At 42.4% G+C, this 8,160-nt stretch overlaps 1 pseudogene; it reads right to left on the reverse strand.

Annotated features, from left to right (window-relative positions):
• Positions 1–4,070: 4,070 nt before the first annotated feature.
• Positions 4,071–6,869, reverse strand: LOC112671604 (elongation factor 2-like; annotated as a pseudogene).
• Between the last annotated feature and the right edge of the window lie 1,291 nt (positions 6,870–8,160).

The raw sequence follows: 8,160 nt of genomic DNA on the forward strand, positions 1-8,160 counted from the left end.
ATGCCCAAATAGGTTTTGTGTTATATGTAAATTCGTATAGCTATTAAGTGCAGGCATTGGGATTGAAAGCTAGGTTTAGATTTGGACTTCCAGCGCTACAACTGTTGCACAAAATCTATGTATTTATGGTCCAATGTGTAGCTTTACCAGCATGGTCTTGGCATTTGCAAGAGAGACATTTCTTCCAAGTTAACCTGACAGCTACAATACCTCTAGACTTATTCGTCATTTTTTGGTGTTGTTGTTTTGGTATTATCTCCAAATCAGAAAATTTGAAAATTCTAGTATTCTTCCCTGGTGAGTATCTTATATAATACTACATGTGATTTTAATTCAGATTGATCCTGGATTATATTTTTTGATGTATAAGGGTTATATGCACTAAATGAAATGAATATTTTGTATTATAGGGGTCCTGGTTCAGTGCTAATATAGAGAACTTCCTTGAGGGGAACCTGGCTGGCTCAGTCAGGAGAGCATGCAACTCAAAATCTCAGGGTTGTGATTTTGAGCCCCATGTTGAGTGTAGAAATTACTTAAAAATAAAACAATCTTGAGAACTTCCTTTGACTTCTTGCTGAATATTTGGTCATTTGGAGGTCTTGTGATTTTATGCTGCAACATTTTAAGATGGGGTTGCATAGAACTGATTAAATAACTCTCGCCTTACGTATCATTTACCCATTTCCATTCTGAAGTCAACCCAGGGGTTAATTTAAGTAATGCATAATGCCCCATAATTTTTCCTGAAATATGTTGTCTTATTTATGAACTCACATTCAAAAGAGCAAAAGCACTTAGAAGAATTTATTCCCAATAGTCTTGATGGAAGGTGCAAAGTCATAAATTAACAATAAGCATGCTCTAGAGAAATACTATAATCATGCAAGGGATTTCCATGTTATATTATCTATCCTTCCTTGGCCAACTCTTGCAAAATTTGTCTTTGTGAGAAAGATTAACAGATGTATTTAAATGAATCCTCCTTTTGGAATAGCATGGGATCAGGATCAGTCCTTTCATTTAGAATGTTTTGTGTGACATTTTCTTTCTCTCTGGGAAGTGAAATAATTTATATTGAGTTTGCACTCGAAATGATTCATTATCCTTTTATAAAGTTTTAGAAGTCAGGAGAAGCTGTGAATTATTGAGAAAGTTTAGAAAAGGGTACCAGAAATTGTGAATAGATATTAGTAATTCACATTCTTCAGAAAGAAGAGGTATTAGTGAAAAATCTAAGATGTTTTAACCATTCAAAAATATTGCTGTTTCAATGTTCAATGGACATTTATGATATCTTACATTCCTGACTAGATTTTAACCTAATTCTCCAATGCCAATTTTTGAAATAGAAAGTCAAAAAGACAACTTTTATGTGTACCCTGAGACGTATGCTCTCATTCTAGTTTTCAAAGATCTAGGAGGAAAAAAAAAGGTAAGGAGATTACATGTGGAATATATAAAACCAGTCCTTTTTTTCCCTGCCTACTAATGCATACAGCTATTCTTGTCTCCTTAACTATCCCCCAGTGATATAGGTGTCAGATCACATTCTATACTAGATGTTCCTGGACCTAATCCTTACAATTTCTCTTGTTTCCTGCCCAAATACTTTGCTTATAACCCCTCATTTGACTCTACAACTACCTATAAAACATAAGCCATGCAATTATTTTAAAAGAGGTTTCTGAAAAAAAAAAAAAACAAAAAAAAGAGGTTTCTGTCTTGGTCTTATAGAAAAAAATATGTTAAAGCAAGTGTTATGGGGTATTATTATTTGAAGTTTTATCAGATGTGCTTGCAATTCTCTGTACTTATTTTTCTTACACCTCTTAGTATTTTTCCTATACAGTCAGAAGTATTCATCTCAGTTGAGAAACATGAAACAGAAAAAAAAAAAAAAAAAAAAAAAAGCTCTCTAAACTTAATTTTGAAGTGCAAAAGTTTAGTACCAAAAATACTTAGGAAATATAAAATCCATGATGCTATAAAATATAATCCTTTTATCTACACTGAAAAACATCCCCCAGGACAAGGTGGGAGAAATGGGAGAACTAGGGAGAATAAATCAATTTCTGCTGACAGATCCCATTGAAAGGGTTCTGCTATATTCCAGGAGGAGGAGAAAGGTATCAAAAATCCTCAGATAAGTTGGAATATCTGAAATCAGAAGGGTCCTATGTGCTTACCTTGCTCAAACCATCCCAGGAAGAGCCTGGGAGAGTGGAAACACTGTGGAGGCAGATTTTCAAGTTAGCCTCATGGTTTCCTCAGACTTAGAGCTGTTGGGAGCATTAGAATATTTCTCATGTGGCAAAGATGGCCAGTGGTGACCTGAGTAAATCAGTATAGGGAAAAAAGATGAGAATGAGTAATCCTTAATGGATGAGATGTCATTATGAGTATTTGATATTACCAGTGATCAGTTATATGAACACCTCCAATCCACACTGACGTTATGGACTCAAATTAGATGTAACTCCAGGTGGAGGGTGATGAAGACTGAGGTTAAGTTTCTGGAATTTGATGTAATGGGACTCAAAAGAAAGATTAAATTCAATTACAGGGAAAAAATAATATGATTTTGTTATTTTATTTCACTTTAGAATCTATGCAGTGAAATTTTTATCCATTCCACAAAGCCCCACCCCACTCCCAATTTTACCTTCTTAGACTCTGGGCATCTGGCCTCCCAACACCATCCTCCAGCCCCAGGTCCTTAAGGTCCTGTGAGCATTTTCTGAGTTCACAGGTTCCCAGCATTTTCTTCTATATGAAGAAAAGTGCATTGGCCAGATATGAGATGGCCAGATATGGCAGGGTGCTTGGCCATCTCATGATTTTTACAGTTTGTTTAAAATAAACAGGAACTTGGAGTGCCTGGTTGGCTCAGTTGGTTAAGTGTCTGCCTTCAGCTCAAGTTATAATCCCGGGGTCCTGGGATCAAGCCCAGAATCTTTGGCTCCCTGCTCAGCAGGGAGTCTGCTTCTCCCTCTCCCTCTGCCCCTCCCTCCACTCATGTTCTCTTTTTCTCAAATAAAAAAAAAAAATCTTTAAAATAAACTGGCACTTAATATACAAAAAAAAAAAAAAAAAAAAAAAGCTCAGAAGAAGGGAATAGTCACTAGGCTATTACCAGTGTATGCTAGTTTTTAATACCACCAGTTGTATAATAAGCAGGTCTCCAAAAAAAAAAAAAGCCCATAATTTTAGCATATGTCAATGCCAATATTCATCCATGGGGTGATTTCAACCTACTTAGGATGTATGTAGTAGATGTAAATGGATAATATATATATATATATGTAAGCAATTGAATGGGTGGATGGATGATAGGTGGGTGAATAAGTGCATGAATGGAAAGATAGATGTATAGATGAGTACTTGAATGGATGGGTGAGTAGGAAGGTGGATAGATCAATGTATGGAAGGAGATATTGGCAGATGGATGGATGGTTGGGTAGTTGGGTGATTGAAATAAGAATCTCCAGACACTGTTCTTCACCAGTGACCTGGCTAATCCTAAGCTACCGATTGTTACTAAATGTTAAAATGAGAAGGAGATATTCAAAATCATTTCTCCTATATTGGTACCTTCTAGTTCTAGCTGATCATTGGCTCTTTTCCATTGTGCATGAAAAGAATACCTTCCTTTCTCAGTGATTTACAGGTTCAAATGTAGAGCTCTGACAGTTTCACTGATGGGTGTAGGCTATTTATTTATTTTTCACCACCATATCAAATTTATTATTCCAATGGCACTAATACAGCTGGAGGTGCTCACGGTGACACCACACAAAGTTTCCTGCCTTCTAGCTTCTGTTCAAAAAGAAAGGTCTACCCGCTTGTTCCTTCCCTCTTTCTGGGGGGAAATCCACTACGGGCCATTTACCCAAATAAATCTCTCAATGCACTTTTGTTCTTTTTTTGACATTTGAGTTTCTGAAATGGGAAAAAAAAATGTTGAGTGTGCCATCCTGCCTACCCCGCCCCCACCAGCCAAATAAATCCCAGCTGCTAGGGCGTTTGTTGCCTTTGAAATCTTGAAATAAATATTGAAAAAACGGCATCAAGTGTTCATGTTGAGTGATGGCACTGAGTGGGCCCCAGAACCTATCAGGTAGAGCATCACTGGACAGTCTTGAGGTGTCATGGAGAATGCGAGGGCTTGTTGCTGTGGTCAGTCGTCAGCCGGGTGTAGGGGCTGTGCTGAGTCCCAGCTGGGGTGGTGGGCTGCAGGGGAGGGCTACCTACAATTTGTCCAGGAAGTTGTCCAGGGCAGGGATGCCTTCCTTCAAGCCTTTATGCTTGGGTGCTTCAGCCACCACCTGGCTGGGGCGGCTGGTGTTGTCGAAGGGATCCGGGGCAGGATCTGCCAGTGGTCAAATACACATTAGGGGAAGGCTTGGCCACTGGTGTTGGACCTCAGGTCAGCAGTGAAGCCAAAGGACTCATTCACAGGCAGGTAGGCCTTCACAACAAACATGGGAGTGCCTGCCACCTGGGACTCCTCAAAGACGTGACCCAGCTTCCTATTCAGGACATCATAGATGCCACCAACCACTTGTTCTGGACACTGAATCTCCACAAGGTAGATAGGCTCCATAAGCCAGGGCTGGGCAGTCAGTACACTGGTGTAGAGGCAGTGCCGGGCAATGGGAATAATCTGGCCACCCCCACGGTGGATGGCGTCCACGTGCAGGGTCACATCGTGCTCATGGAAGCGCACACCACTTATGTTTTCCTCACACAGAGCACCCTCTTTGGTGGCCCACTGGAAGCCAGCTACCACACTATTCTTGATCTCATTGAGGTACTGCACACCCTTAGTATATCAGTGAGGATGTTGGTGCCAGTGCCGTCAGGCCCGAAGCACCAGATCTTGCGGGCCTCAGCCACATCCCACTCATACTTCTCAGCCAGATAGCGGGCCTGCTGCTTGAGCTCCTGGTGGGCTGACACCTCACCCTTGTCAATGTCCTCAGCCAGGCCGTCAGGGAAGGGCCGTGCCTCATGTACACCCAGTTGTGCTTGTTGGGGGACTTGGACAAGCAGAGCACATTCTACTCCTCACTGAAGGTCTCATGGTAGGGGACTACAGGGTCAGATTTCTTGATGGGAATGCACGCATGGTCCTTCTCCAGGTCCTTCAGACAGATCTCCAGGTGCAGCTCCCCAGCCCCCTCGATGATGTGCTCCCCTGACTCCTCAATGATGCACTGCACCATGGGGTCTGACTTGGCCAGCCGTTTCAGACCCTCCACTAGCTTGGGAAGGTCAGCTGGATCCTTGGCCTCCACAGCAACCCGGACAATGGGGCTCACGCTGAACTTCATCACCTTCATGTTGTGGGCATGCTCAAAGATGGTGATGGTGCCAGTCTTTACCAGGAACTGGTCCACTCCCACCAGATCCACAATGTTCCCACAAGGCACATCTTCAATAGGCTCAACATAACGGCCCATCATCAGGATTGTTCTCTGGATGGGCTTCAGGTACAGGTCCTCCTTCTTCCCAGGGGTGTAGTTGGGCACCATGATCCTGACTTTCAGGCCAGTGGACACCAGCTCCGAGAATACACGACCAAAAGCGTAGAACTGACCTTTGTCAGAGGTTGGCACCATTTTAGGAATGTACATCATGAGAGGGCCTTTGGGGTCACAGCTTTTAATGCCCATGGCTGCCTCGTTGTCTGGGGGGCCCTCATACAAGAGCTCACAGCGGTATTTCTGGGCTGTCACAGGGGAAGGCAGATGGATGGTGATCATCTGCAGCAAAGCATCCCCAGCAGGTAGCCAGCGGCGCATCACAGCCTTCAGCAGTGGTTTGCCTTCCTTATCTTTGCCTCCACTGTCCAGCTTGATGTCCAGCTTTTCAATCAGCTTTGCTGTCTCCTCTTTCTTGAAATTCATGATGGCGTCAAACGCCTTGAAAATAGGGTCCAAGATGAGCTGGCAAAACGTCCGCCGTAGCTTCTTGCCGTCAGGGCTGGTGGCTGACTTGCTGAATTTGCCGTTGGCTGGATCAAAATACCAGTCACCCCACAGATTCTTCATCATGTCCTCCACTTTCTTGGTCCACTCAGCAGGCCCCAGCTGGCCCTCGCCCTTGGTAGCAAATTTGGCCACATACATCTCTGCAAACTGCTTCAAGGTAAAGGCCCACCGTGGAGTCCGGACCCAAAACCAACGGTCCCAAGTACGGGGTCGATCCTGATGTTGCCCATGGGACTGCTCTCGCCCTCCCCGTAGGTAGAAATGATGACGTTGACGTTCTCCACAGTGCGCTGGAAGGTCTGGTACAGCTCCTCAGGCTCCAGCTGCAGCTCCGGCAGAGCCCAGTCCATCTTGTTCCTCATCAGCACTGGCTTGATGCGCCCCGCAGTGGCCACACACCAGACACACAGTCCACTACCACCAAGGCACGGTCGGTGACACGGGGGTGACAGTCACCTCCGAGGAGAAGTCCACGTGCCCTGGGGAGTCCATGAGGTTGATTAGAAAGCCAGAGCCATCCTTACTCTGCTTGATAAAGTTCAAGTCCTTTTTTGGAGAGCTCATAGAAGAGTGAGATAGCCGTGGACTTGATGGTGATGACGCTCCTGCGCGTCCTTCTGGGTGTCAGCGAAGCGGGTCTCCCCAGCGCGGGCGGAGGCAATGATACCGGCCTTGCACACAGCGAGTCCGTCAACGTGGACTTGCCGTGGTCCACGTGGGAGATGACAGACGTGTTTTGGATGTTGGCCTTCTTGTCCATGATGGCCCGGATCTGGTCTACCGTGAAGTTCACCATGGTGGCGGATGGCGGTGGATTCTCCCAGGTAGATCTGAGCGAAGCGAGTGGCGCCAAGGATGGCGGTGACAACGGCGGAAGAGGGTGTAGGCTATTTCTGAAGCAAAGTAAGAGTCTAATTTAAAGAGTTATTTTTTGCAAGAACAATATCCTTGCAAGAAGACTCGGGCACTGTCTTCTTCATCTGGAGGATAACTATGAATTTTGTTTCCTTTCACTCTGCCCCCCCCCCCGCCCCCCCCCAGAAACCACATTCAATGATAGCATTACATTAGGAAATTTCAGGAAGAAAGAGTGAATAAGATTCACCCTGACAGGGTCTAAACTCATAGTCAACGTAGCTGGAACATGCACAGAAATCACAAAGATCAGGATGAAAAGTACAGAAAGTGGGGGAAGCTCGAGAAGGAGATGTTGCTGTATTTCCAGTGCTTAAAGGAAACATGATATAGATTCTATCCCAAGATATTAAAGATCTAAACACCTAGAATTTATATTTGTTAGGTTGTTTAATTATAACCTAGAGACAATACAACATATTGTAAGGCTTTCTTTTAATATTTTTATTGTATACTTACTCTTTGCCACTTTTCTAAGTGTTTTATTTGCATTACTTAAGCAATTATCATTTAGAAGCAATATATGATACAGGTACTATTATTATCATCCCCATGTTAAAGTTGAGAAACTAAGGCTTAGAGAGGCTAAGTAATTTGCCCAAGTGTCACATCTTTCTGCTCTCTCTTGAATATAAGAACAGCTCCCCAGTGATAGAAACAATGGTGTTCACTCAATTTTCTCTGGAGGAGAATATCATAGAATGAGTTTCTGCTCATCAATTTACTCTATCTTTTCCTAATACATGGTGAGGTATTCAAGAAATACATGTTTATTGAGTGAATGAGCTAATCCTTTGCTTTATTCTGGCTTTGCCCATTTGATTATTTGACACAATTATTATAGTTTATCATCTTTCTATCATTTGATTTATAAAAATTGATTTACAAAAATTCATGATGAAATTGTATTCTCAGAACTTGCAAAGTTTAAAATAAAAACAAATGAAAAAATTATTTTAAAGCTACTTCCACCATAAGAAAATTCTATAGATTATGGAAATGTGTTTTTTAATTAATACAATTTTTTGGATGGAATTATTTGATGGGACTAGGTAGCAACTTGAAAGATGAATGAAGATGAGAAAAAGCAAATGGAATCCTTATAGTTTACTGTTCCTTTTATACATAGTGGTCCCAAAATATGGTATTAACATGTATATTTCAACATTCTCAATTTCTATGCCTTCTGTAAAGCCATAGCATTAAAGATTTATTTTTGAATCTTTGAACCATCTACGAAGTTAATGCA

The sequence above is a fragment of the Canis lupus genome, chromosome 32, assembly GCF_003254725.2.
Source record: "Canis lupus dingo isolate Sandy chromosome 32, ASM325472v2, whole genome shotgun sequence".
NCBI lineage: Eukaryota > Metazoa > Chordata > Mammalia > Carnivora > Canidae > Canis > Canis lupus.